Source organism: Aythya fuligula, chromosome 2, assembly GCF_009819795.1.
Source record: "Aythya fuligula isolate bAytFul2 chromosome 2, bAytFul2.pri, whole genome shotgun sequence".
Classification (NCBI taxonomy): Eukaryota; Metazoa; Chordata; class Aves; order Anseriformes; family Anatidae; genus Aythya; species Aythya fuligula.
The window spans coordinates 134,819,958-134,832,623 of record NC_045560.1 but is presented as its reverse complement, the minus strand read 5'-3'; the positions used below and the strand labels follow the sequence as shown (position 1 = coordinate 134,832,623).

The following is a 12,666-nucleotide window of genomic DNA, read 5'->3' as shown; positions in this document are numbered from 1 at the left end:
TCTGATGGCAATGTGATTGGAAAAAATATGGTGTTTTAGTTAATTGACAAATATATATGCCTAAAGAGGAGGTGTAAAGCCAAGTCTAGCTATTCTTGTTTCTATATTGATGGGTACAGTGAATGGATATGAGACATTCTCCTCTAAGGTGTCAAGTCCAGTCCTGAAGTCTGGATTAAGATGATGTTATTTTACATGTTCTAATATGCTACATACACACATGGAGTTCTTCTTCCGTGAGCCTTCAAAAAGGGGAGAGAAAGATGGAATAGTAAGTCTGGAAAAGTAAAGATAAACGTAAAGGCCAGACAGGCTTCTCTATCTTTTCTTTCTGTAGCAGCAAGCTTTAGTATCTTAATACAAACACAGATCTCATCACTGGCTACAGCCCAGTTTGGCTTTTGAAGGTAAAATTGTGCCTTCTGATGTGCCTTGAAGACATTATTACACCTTTAGTTCTGAGGTCCATAAGCCATTACTCTGGGAGCTCATAAATATGCATTGCCTTTACACTATAAGTAAGCTGCTATTGCTGTCATTCACTTTTAGTTAAGACCTGTCAGGTGATGTTTCTGTTGAAGGAAAGAAGTTTAAATTATGGGTGAACTGAAGATACGTAGTTCTTAGGAGTGCTAAAATTATGAGTGAGTTGGAGAGATTATTCCTCACAAGTAATTTTAGGATCTCAAGGGATAATGGTGATGTATACAAGAGATGTTCCCTTCTCCGCTAATTCCATTAAAAGCCTCTGATTTCTGCATTGCTGGAGTGAGACTCCAGAAACCTGCTTTTCCAACTTACATAATCACTTCCACAGTATCCTGTAACATCCACCTCTGCTAAGGCTGTCAGTGCATTGACTCCTGGAGTGACAGTGATATATAGGTCTGACAAAGCATCCTTTGCAATATGCTTCATTGAAGTGAGAACTGCAAATGCTGACAGTATTACTACAAACCTTTTACTTAGGCAGAATTAATAAATTACAACTTGTATTTTGGGATGGTCTTGTAACATACAGCTGGTCCAGAATGATATGACTTACTAGTAAGGAATTACTGCATCTTGGCAGACAGCATCCAATTTATTTTCAATTCTGAGAAAAGCATTATCCACTGGATAAGACAGTGGATCAGGAGTTAAGACATTCAGGATCACAGTTGTGCCATTCTTCTGGTGCCTGACCTCATGCAAGTCCCTTCACCCAGACGTCTTTAGTTCCTTCCCCCACTCTGTCCCTTTTTAGATCAAGTGTTGTCCTCAAGTGTTTTTCCTGGCTGTGAGTGTTCGTAGGGTGTCTCTCTCAGGGCTTGCAGCTTCTCCTTTCCTAGGCAAAATCCACAAATCTCATGCTTGGACTAAATCTCTACATTTAATCCTTTACACACAAGTTCTAGCTCCAATTCAGGTATGATTTGGTTCAGAGTCGGAGAGCTTTTCTTTGGCAAGTTGTGACCACCAGTGATTAATTACCAGCGCATTAATCTGAAGCAAAGAATGTTTTTAGTCTTGGTGGCAAAGACACAGGCTAATGTTAAAAAATGTTTTCATCAAGCAGGCATTAGAAGGAAGTCAGCCTAGCCTCTCCTTAGCTGCACTGTCTCCAAGTCTCTGCCCCTGGCTCATAATGTGACTCTATCAAAGTTCTTTGTTTGCTTCAAGTCTATTTTGATTCTCCTAAAATCAAATATAGAATTTAATGACAGCTAATGTATTAATACTGGACAAATTCATACTGGCAGGGCCATGGGTGAAGGGGTGATTACAGATCCACGTGGTGCCACTGTCTCCCCGTGATTCTCCGCAGCGACAGGGTGCAATCATTATTTTTGGACACATCAGGTAGCGAGGGGTTAACTGTATCAGAGGGGGAGAGAAGCTCTGCTGACCTCCTGGAGCACCACCGACCCTTTATCCAGAAGGTTTAATATTACAGTGCGTGGTGATATTGCGGTGCTTATTCAGCAACCACTGTCGTGAGTGATTCAGTGATGTTGTCTGGCACCAGCATGATATACATCAGAGTAATTGGGAATAAATTTTGCATTACTGGTATTGAAAATGTTTTTTTAGGCAGTGGTTGCTTTGGTCCAGTCATGCGCTCAGAGGTTAAACTGATTGCCAGAGGCATTGTCTGGAAGGGTTTCTTTCTGGTTCAGAGGGTTGAACGGGTTTTCTTCAGTGGAGAAAGAGGAGAGGGGGTATTGGTTTTCTTTGGATCGTGGTCTTAGAGTCATTTGCATGTGTGTTGGTTTTTTTTTGGGGGAAAAAAATCACTGGCAGGGGATCTTTAACTTCTGCTGTGACCTCAGTCACTCATATTCTGTGTAAGGTCAAAAAAATGTTACTTTATCTAAGAAAGTGGGAGAAATTTCTGCCTCTAGTTTTGGGGGTGAGAAGAACAGGGAAGATGTTTTGTGGAGCATCTGTTACATAGATATATTTTATTGTGGGCAGCTGAATTTGGGTGACCTGGTCGTCAGTTTCCACATTTTCCTTTATCCTCTTTAAATACTCTCCGTGGAGAACTGTTCGTAGTCATTTTCTGCCCTCCTGTGTAAGGACGAGCTCACTCTTACTGGAGCTAACCTCTAGTAATTACACAGCCAACATCACAATAACAATCCAACAGATGGGACATATAATATTCATAAATGATCGAACGCAGCTCCCTCATCTTTCACACCCTTCAGGACAGGGACACACGGTGTCTTGTAAGAATCTACAGCACAACCAGGAGGTAAGTAGCAGCCAATGTGATTTGTCAATCCAATCTGATTTTCTTCTGTGACAGAGTAGCAAATCTTAAGGATGGAGAAAAGGAAGAGGTGCCATATGCCTCGACTTTATCAAGGCGTTTTGACAGTGTATTCTGATAAAAAAAAGAGATGTGTGAATATGAAGCTACTCCAAGATAGGTACCAAATTGTTATGAAAACTGTACTTGGTGGTTATTAATGGCTTAGTGTCTGTTTGTAAAAGTGTAATGAGGGGTCCATAGCGGTCTGTTCTGGACCCAGTATTTTAATTGCAAATGGGATGATGAATTTAGTTTGCAAATTCAGTATGGGAGAAAGTAAAGAGGTAGGAGTAAAAGATTACCATATATAAAAAAGCAGATAATAAGTCAACTGTCCTCCAAGTTTATGATAGAGTAATGTTCTAAGAGTTCAGTAAGGAAGATCTAAGTTAGATATTGAACATGAGGAAAACTTCATGATAATGTTTGTGAAGAACTAGGGGAAAACTAGTGAGACTGTGCAGTTGCCCTTTTTAAGGGCTGTTAGGAGCTGTGTAGACAAACATCCATCCAAACTTCATCTTCCTCTGGGGCGAGGACACAAACAAAGTAACTCCTAAAAATCCCTTCCAGACCTGTTTTTCTGTGATTCTGCAGTTACTGTGTTTGCGCTGAACATGGTTGTTGGAAGGTCCTCCAGATACTGTGAGTGTCGGTGACTATGACGATGACACCCATTTTCTCTTGACTTTGCTGCATAGCTTCTATTTGGTAGATCTCCTCCTGTTTGGCTTTTTTACCTATTAGGTAAGGCTATGAGTGTGCCCTTGAAAAAAAATATATTAAAGAAAGTCTGAGGCTGCAAAGACAGAGATTGCAAAGAACGAAGGAGCACTCGCAGACCTTGCATGGCTCTGGAAGGATTGTGCTGCATGCTGTGTCTGTCTTCCTAGAAAGCTTTGACCATAAGTCTGTAACTCTGTTTCCACTTATTACGAGGTATATCACATTTTCCTCTATTTGCAGCCAGCAAAGTTAATAAAATCGGTGTAAGCCAAGTTGGAGCTGGGCTCAGCCTGTCTCAAAAAAGCAGAAAGCGTCTTTGTGTGCTATGTGGCCCTTACCACACATTGTGCTGTCTTTTTCACACCTCTGATTGTCAAAGAAACCATTGGATAGTTTCCCTTCTCTCCCCCAAATCTAATCAAATGTTTGATAAAAGCATGTTTGTACTCATGTCAATGTTGGTACTTTGCTCCTAAGCAGTCACATTTTTGTTTTGCTTTCCTCAGTTTCAGAATTTATACTAAAACGTGGTTGTGTATATGAGAGTGCAAATGCTGGTAGTTGTTCCATAGCAAAGTAATAAAAATGTGCTCAAAACTACATACACACATTAATGCATGTATATATTATGTAAGCGGAGAAGAAAAGAAGTGAAACACTCACCCAGTGACCTGTTTTGAATTAATTATGTTAATTTATTTTTAAGAAAGGTATTTAACGTTTTCATAGTTGTCTGAATGAAAAATGTTAGAGAGATTGTTGGAGAGGTTAATTGGAGAACTGTCATCATGGGTGTTCAAGATACTCCTTGCTACATGGAGCTATTGCTTTTTAATAGCTGTCAGCACACACCTGTTGAGCTTAAGCAAAAGGTTTAAAAAGATTATTTAATTTTGAATGTATGAAAAAATATGCCCATCAAACTCTGTCATCAATATTTTTGCTGCTGTTCTTCATAACCTTTGTTATGGTCTTACAATTAATTGAAAATATTCTGCAGGTGTTGAAAATAATGAAATTTCATGACTGAATTAACTGATTTAAAGTATTGATTTTTTTTTCTACATTATTGATAACCAGCTTTCTGAAATGTATTTTCTTAAACTTTTATGTATATTTTTGAAATAGTCCTTATAAAAGTATTTGAATTAGCACCTTTCTATACTTCTTAAGTGCCCGTTGTAGTCAATCTATCCCTGGTTGAGATTTTAAATGTAAAGCATTCATTAATACTGCTTTTCATGGCAACTCAGAGCAAATTCAGAGGGATTTTCTAAGGGATTTTGTTTTCAGTCAGAATATTATATTTAACAAATATTACTAGACTTGCGTTTTGGAATCAGAGAAAGATATCAATAATTAAATGGGTATATTTTGATATATTTAAGGATGCTTTATATTTTGATTTTATTTTAATATTTTTTTTTAATCTTGCAGACAGCATACAAGGAACTTATTCATTTTAATGCATCCTTCTTGTTGGCTTAGAGCTGAAATATAGTTGCTTGAAAATTAATTTACCCCTCATGAATGACTGGTTGGATTATCTTTGTAGCATTAAATGTCAACCCTGAGCTCAGAGCACATTGTGTCTACGGTAAAAAGTTGTCCCTGAGCACTTAATGTTGTGTTAAATGATGATGTGTCCTTTGCAAATGTATTATTAGTGTCAAGCTGTTCTGTCTCTCAAGATTGAAAAATGGTCAGTGATTTGAGCTGCCATTAAACCTGAATAAAAAAGAGAGAGGCTGTGGGGGGTTTTCATGCTTTTTCTGAATACACACGTATTCTTGAGTATGTGTAAGACATAACAAAGTGTTTCTGTTAACCTGAGACTCCAAAAACTCTGTAATCGCAGCAATTAAAAACAAGAAAACCTCTTTTCTGTTTTTCTGGAAAAGAGTGGTACTTGAATAGCCTGCGTGACATTGAGACCACAAAAAACTATACTAAATACTTGAGGGCTTGGTCCTGTTTTCAAGCATATGAACAAGAGTTCTGGCACCAGTTCTCAAAGGTAGATTATAACACCCTAAATGCACCCTTACTGGTAAGTGATTTGCTTCTGATTTTAACTGAGCTTAGGACAGAATTTTCTTTGGAATTTTGCTTTTTTTTGAGGTTCCCAGACCAATAGTTATTTCCAAATTTGAAGTTGTAGAGTTATAGGTGATGTGTGCGTATTTAAGACATAGATGTCAGTTATGATTAGAGTTTCACAGAGTTTCACTGGATTCAAATTCTGTTACTCACTGAATGCACAGTGACTAGTTTAAGTTCTCTGAAAATCATTTAAGCATATACTTCTGTACGCACATCTTAGATGATAGTTGCATTCATACCTCTGTGGATCTGGATGATTTTACAGAGCACTTGAGAAAACACTTCCTTCCCCATACCAGACACCTAACTTGTTGGCATTAATAAAGGCACTTAAAGAAAAACTCTGCTACTGAGACAGTCCATTTGCAGGAGTTTCAGGGCATATAGGAAAAAAATAAACTTTATTCCATCCCATTAAAAAATAAACTACTGTAAAATTATGGAATTGTTGAAAGTACAAACTGACTTGAACTTTTGAGTCAGTTAACTTGCTGTGTTTGCAAGCTATTGAATTCACAGAATCACAGGACAGTTTGGGTTGGAAGATCATCTAATTCCAACACCCCTGCCATGGGCAGGGATACCTCCCACCAGATCGGGCTGCCCAAAGCCCCATCCAACCTGGCCATATTGAGCTGCTCTTCAACCACCACCCCCAGGTCCTTCTCCTCAACCTGTTCTCCACCCGGCCTGTATTTGTGCTTGGGATTGCCCAAGACCAGATGCAGGACCTCCCACTTGGTATTGTTGAGCCTCATGAGGCTCACACAGGCCCACCTCTCAGGCCTGTCCAGGTCCCTCAGGATGGCAGCCCTTTCCTTCCAGCACCACACAGCTTGGTGTCATCAGCAAACTTGCTGAGGGTGCACTCAATTTCACTGCCCATGTCACCAACAAAGGTGTTAAATAGTGCCGGTCCCAATACTGACCTCTGAGGAACATCGCTTGTTACAGATCTCCACCTGGACATTGAGCCATTGACCACAACTCTTTGAGTGTGACCATCCAGCCAATTCCTTACCCACCAAGTGGTCCATCTGTCAAACCCATTTCTCTCCAGTTTAGGGACAAGAATATCATGGGGTACAGTGTCAAATGCTTTGCACAAGTCCAGTTGCTCTTCCCCTATTCACCCATACTGTAGCCCTCTTGTAGAAGGCCATCATATTTGTCAGGCACAATCTGCCCTTAGTGAAACCATGTTGGCAATTCCTTTGGTGCACATCAGTTACATTACTGATTCACAGAATTTCACAGAATGGTTGAGGTTGGAAGGGACCTCTAGACATCATCTAGTCCAACCCCCTGCACAAGCAGAGCCAGCTAGTGCTGATTGCCCAGGGCTATGTCAAGGTGACTTTTGAAGATCTCCAAGCAAAGAGACTGTGCAAACTTTCTGAGCAACCTGTGCCAGTGCTCCGTCACCCACACAGTAAAGAAGTGCTTCCTGACATTGAGATGGAACCTCCTGTGTTTCAGTTTGTGCCTGTTGCCTCTAGTCCTGCCACTGGGCACGACTGTAAAACACCTGATGGCCATCATTGTACCCTCCATTCAGGTATTTACAGACAGTGATGAGATTCATCCTCTTCTCCAGGCTGAGCAGTCCCAGCTCTCTAGGCGTCTCCTTGTAGGAGAGCTGCTCCAGGCTCTTCATCATCTTTGTGGCCCTTTGCTACCCCTGTTACAGTGAGGAAATCAAGGACCTCCTCAAAGGCAGACTGTGGAAACCCTAAAAAGTCCAGAGGACCATTTTCTTCTGTCCTTGTTCAGTAGGATTTCACGGGAGGGTTCCTGCAACCTTCACTAATTCAAACCAATAATAATGACAATGATTCCTGCTTAACTAGGTGTGCTGTTTCACACTTCCAGTTTGACAGTAAAGCTTACCCCAATCTATCTCTAGTTTCTAATTATCTATGTATACATTTTAGTCTGGGTGTCAGCATCAGTTACATTAATGTATTTTAATTAAACTACTACCAGTAACTAAAATTTACACAGTAGCTATAGTGTTGTTATGCTTTAAACAATACTTTAGCATATGAAATGTATTGCTACTATGTAGAAAAAAATCTTAATAATGTTTTGATTATGACTGTAATACCGGCACAGAAAGATTCAGGACAGCAGTTTGTTGGTTGCTACAAATTATACTGAAAGTGTTGAAAGGAATTTTAAATCTGTAATGTTGATTAGCAAATTTTACTATCTGTCAGGTTTTTTGGCATGCTGTAAATAACTCATCTTCAAATAATTCGTCTGAGTAATTAAATTTAGATTGCACATTTCTCATTTCAAATATTTTGACTCTTATCTATTTGCTTTTCCATTGTGGCTTAATTGGTGTGGTCTATATAAACGGACAATAAATTTATATACCTTTGTTATAAAGATCAGTCAGTGAATAGAACTTGGTATTCATCCCAGACAGAATTATGATTGAATGTATTTGCAAGATTAAAGCACTGAATTTACTTTTTTCTAATTAAAGGCAATTAAAGATTTGCAGACACAAATAAAAGACAATGAATTGAGGAATAAGTGTAGGAGCAAGTCCATTTGCAGGTGAAAAGAAGTGCCTTTGAAGCAGAACCAGCTGTATTTTCATTGAAAGAATAACAGTTTAGGAAGCTTTTCTGCATGTGCTCGCTTGATAGCATAATGTACTCATAAGCAGCTTACGCAGTACAGTATTCAGAAAATAGCAGTGCATTAATTTTTAAAGTAGCAAATGCAGGCAAAGAGCAGTGCTGCCACATGATGATAATGAAGGTGGATATTGTAAAGTCTACTGAGAGAAAAGAAAGCAGGGAGCTCCTGAAATGTGAACATTTATAAAACAATAACTAGATATTCATATGATAATAAGCTTGGACAGCAGTATCAACAAAGGCCAAAGATGCAGTCCTGTTTCTGCTTAAGCCTGATGAATTGAGAAGCAGAGAGGCAGTCTTTAGTCAGTTATTCAATTCCAGTAATGAGCTATTGTTGGAATGAAAGAGTAAACATCTAGAAGGATCGGGAATCCAATATTTTTTTAAGAAGTTATTATATAGGTTCAGGTTGTATGGTAAATGGCAGCATCTTTACAAAATCTTAGGTGTAGTCCATTTTCTTAACATATAGCGCTCAGCGTGCTGCATTCTCAGTTACATGTGTTACAGAGTTTGTTATCTATGCAAAAATATTTATGCATAGTACCTCGTAATGTCACAGGATTTCTGCAGAGTTAAAAAAAAAAAAAGGTCACTCAGCACTTAATGAACTTATCTAGCTCATAAGTGTTATTTAACTTAAGTTTTGCATTAATTGTGGTGTTTAGTTAAAGAGAATACTGAATATACCAGATCAGGTCTTCTCTAATCTATTATTAAAATTATTGAATAGGAGATATTTGGGATCTTGTTCTCTAGTGTGAATAGAGAAAAATCACAACATTTCTTGTGAAATCCATAGCATTTTAATCCTAGTTACGTGAGGAGAAACAACTTTATGCTGCATATTGTATGAATACCTAACATTTGCTCTGAGGGAAACACTTTGGCATTTTTCACAATACAGCTGTGTTTAGTAGCTGAAAAACTCCCCCATCTTTCACTGTTATCTTTATGCTTTTCTAAGTCTACAGCCAATAGAAGAGTCCATTTCCACTCCTGGAAAGTTTCAAAAAAGGATTTTTAAATGGGCACAACTCTGTTCAGCTGCTACTGAGGTCCTTTTGCCACCCAAGGAGCAGGAAAAAAAATGGGCAGACAAGGACAGGATAAAAGGGGTGGGATGAAGGGTGAGCACTGGAGAGTTTCTGAAGACAACTTCAAGCACTGAAATGGAAAGGTGGATGGTCTTTGCAGCTGTTCTTGGGAGGGACTGGCAAGGCGCAATAGAAGCAGGGAATAGATGGCTGTAGTCAGTAAGAAAAATTTCCTTATCATGGACTAGTTCTTTGGCCTTAAAAACTGAAATAAAGTGATGGATGGACTTCAGAAAAGTTGTAAAGAAAGAAGTTGTGAGTTTATTAAATAAATTAAAAAAAAAAAAAAAAAAGTAAGGTAGGTGGTTTTGTTTGTTTGTTTTAAAAAAAAAAAAAAAAAAAAAAGGAAAGCCAGCACTGGAGTTTGAGAGAAGAAATGAAAAATTGATAATAATGATAATGTGAAGAAGTACAAGAGGAAAGGATTTTGCTTAGGTAATACAGAAAGTAGGATTTGGTCTGGAAATTTTCCAAATCTATGTTTTTGGCTTCTTTTCTGGCCCTCCTATGTTCCCTCAGGAAAACTCTCTGTCTGTCTTGAATAGACATTGGGTAAAGCAGACAAATGAGGCTTTGTCTGATGAGTCCATCTTAACTGGCTTTGACGGTCACTTCCTGGGAAGAAGAAACAGCTTTAGCTGATGACTCTGACAGATAAATGTACAAGACAGCTTGCAGGATGAGGTAGATAAAACTAGAAGAAATCGGGAGTGTGAATATACGTGTTCCAACTGGTTGAAATTGCAGACTCAAAAGAACATAGGGAGCTATTATTATTTATTCCTGCTTGTTTTCCAGGTGGTAATGATCAGCATTCACGTGGTAGGGGCTTTGCATTTCATAGTTCTTTATAGTCCTGTAGTGCAGATGTCTTTCCCAAGGCCTCAGAAAGTTCAGATGTTTTAAGAGTCTTTTAGTACAATAGCTAAATCTGGTTTTCATTACAAAGGACTTCACAGATGCCCTTTTTAAACTTTTGCACTTCGTGGACTCAGACTGTTTCCCTACCATATATATTTTTTTCCTTTGGCTTTCACGTTTAGCAAGGAGAATGGTAAATTAATGACAGGTGCATAGATTTGGAGAACTACCAGCTCTAGAGTCATTATTAAAATAGCCTATTTGTTATATAGGGAGGTTTAGTTGTTCATATCAGATTTAATATAAATCTGGACATATTCTATGGATAAGCTGAATACAGTCTTAGCCATACTGACAGTACTGGATTAAACAGTACCAGAATGTTTGAAACTGAGTGAAGGAACACCGATAATCTTTCCCTTTTCTAGGAATAGACTGTGTAATATTTACCATTGCTCTAGTCACCTTCACAGTTGGTCCTTGGAGAGGAGGAGGGAGAATGGGCAATGTGAGGAAGAGGAGGTGGGGATCAGTATCTGACTTTTTTCTCATTCCTAATGGGCCTTACAAAGCTTTCTAGTTTTTGTTATCTAACTCTGTTGCATCACAGGATGGGAAACCTCTGTGTGTCCTGCTTTATTTACCCCAGATGGGAGAACAGCAAATCTGAATTACGAGAACTGAAATTGAACCTAGTCCTTGTCAGTTTTATACTTCTAAACAAAAGTATTTGTTGTGCTTAAAACATATCAGCTGGATAAATTTCTATAGTTTGTTCATGAGTAAGTAAGAACAGCTGCATCACTTTATTGAAAGTTGGCTCCAAACAAACAAACAAAAAAATTCAAGACTGGGGTATACCTATGCCAAATTTCACCCTGGAGTGAATTTTTATGAGTTATAAACTCCTGCCATTTATAATGGAAATTCTGACAGCTCTTTAACTATTTCATTGCAAAGGTACGACTGCAGTACTTCAGGAGGAAGAAACACATTGTCTTCCAGGCTGGTTTCATCTCATGACTTAACCATTTGGGTTGTTCCTGCATTTCTTTCTGTAACTGTACAGAATATTACAGCACTCCGCATTGTTGCATCCTGCTTTCAGATATCATTGACTTCTGAAGAATAATGCTGCAGTCATCCTGTCCTGTAAATGTGATATGTTGACTGGATGAATATGTTGGAACATCAGACATAAATAGTCATGTTGTCATCTTTACTCCATCCTCTAAGAAGGCTCTTTGGATATATGCTTTTTTTTTTCACTTGGTTTAGGTTATTTTTCCTTTTGTCACTGAGTATTTTCTAAGTTATTTCAGTTCTTTTATGAATAATACCTGACCAGAGGATAATACAGAGACCTTCACAATATATAATCCCCAGGGTTGAGGAGAGATTATACCATAAGAGCAAATTCGTAATGCGAGTTCAGCATCCACGATATTCTACACAGGGAAGAGCTCTTCATTGAATATGAGCAGAGAAATGAAACAGAAAAGGTGGACAAAGGTAGAAGTGTGTTTCCATGAATTCAGGGTATCGCTGGAGAAGATCATTCTTTTTTAATTCATGTTTCAGAATTTCTCCACTGTGCTGTAATATCCCAATTTTGAAGATGACAATGAAATGAGAAGATTGCACTATTGATTGTGAACATAAGGCCCCATCTGGTAGATTAAATGGGAGTGTTGCGTGCACAAAACTACTGAGAACTCTTTTAGAGGGAAGGTTAAGTTATCTGAATGTAACAACGATGAAACCTAGATGTAAAACTAGTGGTAAAAAAAAAGAAAAAATGAAAGATTTCTGCTTTAAGCATTGCAGCTCAGCTTTGTAAATAGGCAAAAAGGACAAAATGCATGTATGCATGGGGCAGGTGGGGGGTGGAGGAAAGGACTTTTTTGAAAAGACAAAGCGGTTTCACTGGGATTCTACCCCTCTGAGCATTTTCTTTGAGGATTCTTCTTTTCCTTCTCCTCCTTTGCTGACTGTATCAGTACCTTGACTTCTGTGGACTTAAAGAGGCTGTGGTTAATAGTATACAGTAGTGGAGCCTTTAAGTCGGAAAAATATACCTGAGAGATATCAAGTATTTTATGCTTTATTATTAAGTTGAGATAAAAGATTTATGACATTTCTAAGTACTTTCATGTCTTCCTCTGAACTCGGTTCATATAGACTCACAGTAATGAAACACTTGGCTGCACTATTTAGTGGCTGCAAGAGGTAGTCCCCATATTTTTCAAAAAAGTCCATCTAAGACAGTTCTAGAGGATTCTGTGTAACGTGTTTCTATAAACAGATAGTGTGAAGCAGTGGTTTTATTAATGCTTACTTGGACTGACCTGCATGTCTCCGAGTTCTGCTACTCACAAATAATGTTCCAGTTTGGAATCTTGAAACATTTACATTCACCAGA

The 12,666-nt window shown here is 38.4% G+C and overlaps 1 protein-coding gene across 2 annotated transcripts in view; it reads left to right on the top strand.

Annotated features, from left to right (window-relative positions):
• The window catches only part of TRIQK (triple QxxK/R motif containing), a 57,567-nt gene that overhangs the window by 34,382 nt on the left and 10,519 nt on the right, over nt 1-12,666 (top strand). The window lies entirely within an intron of this gene.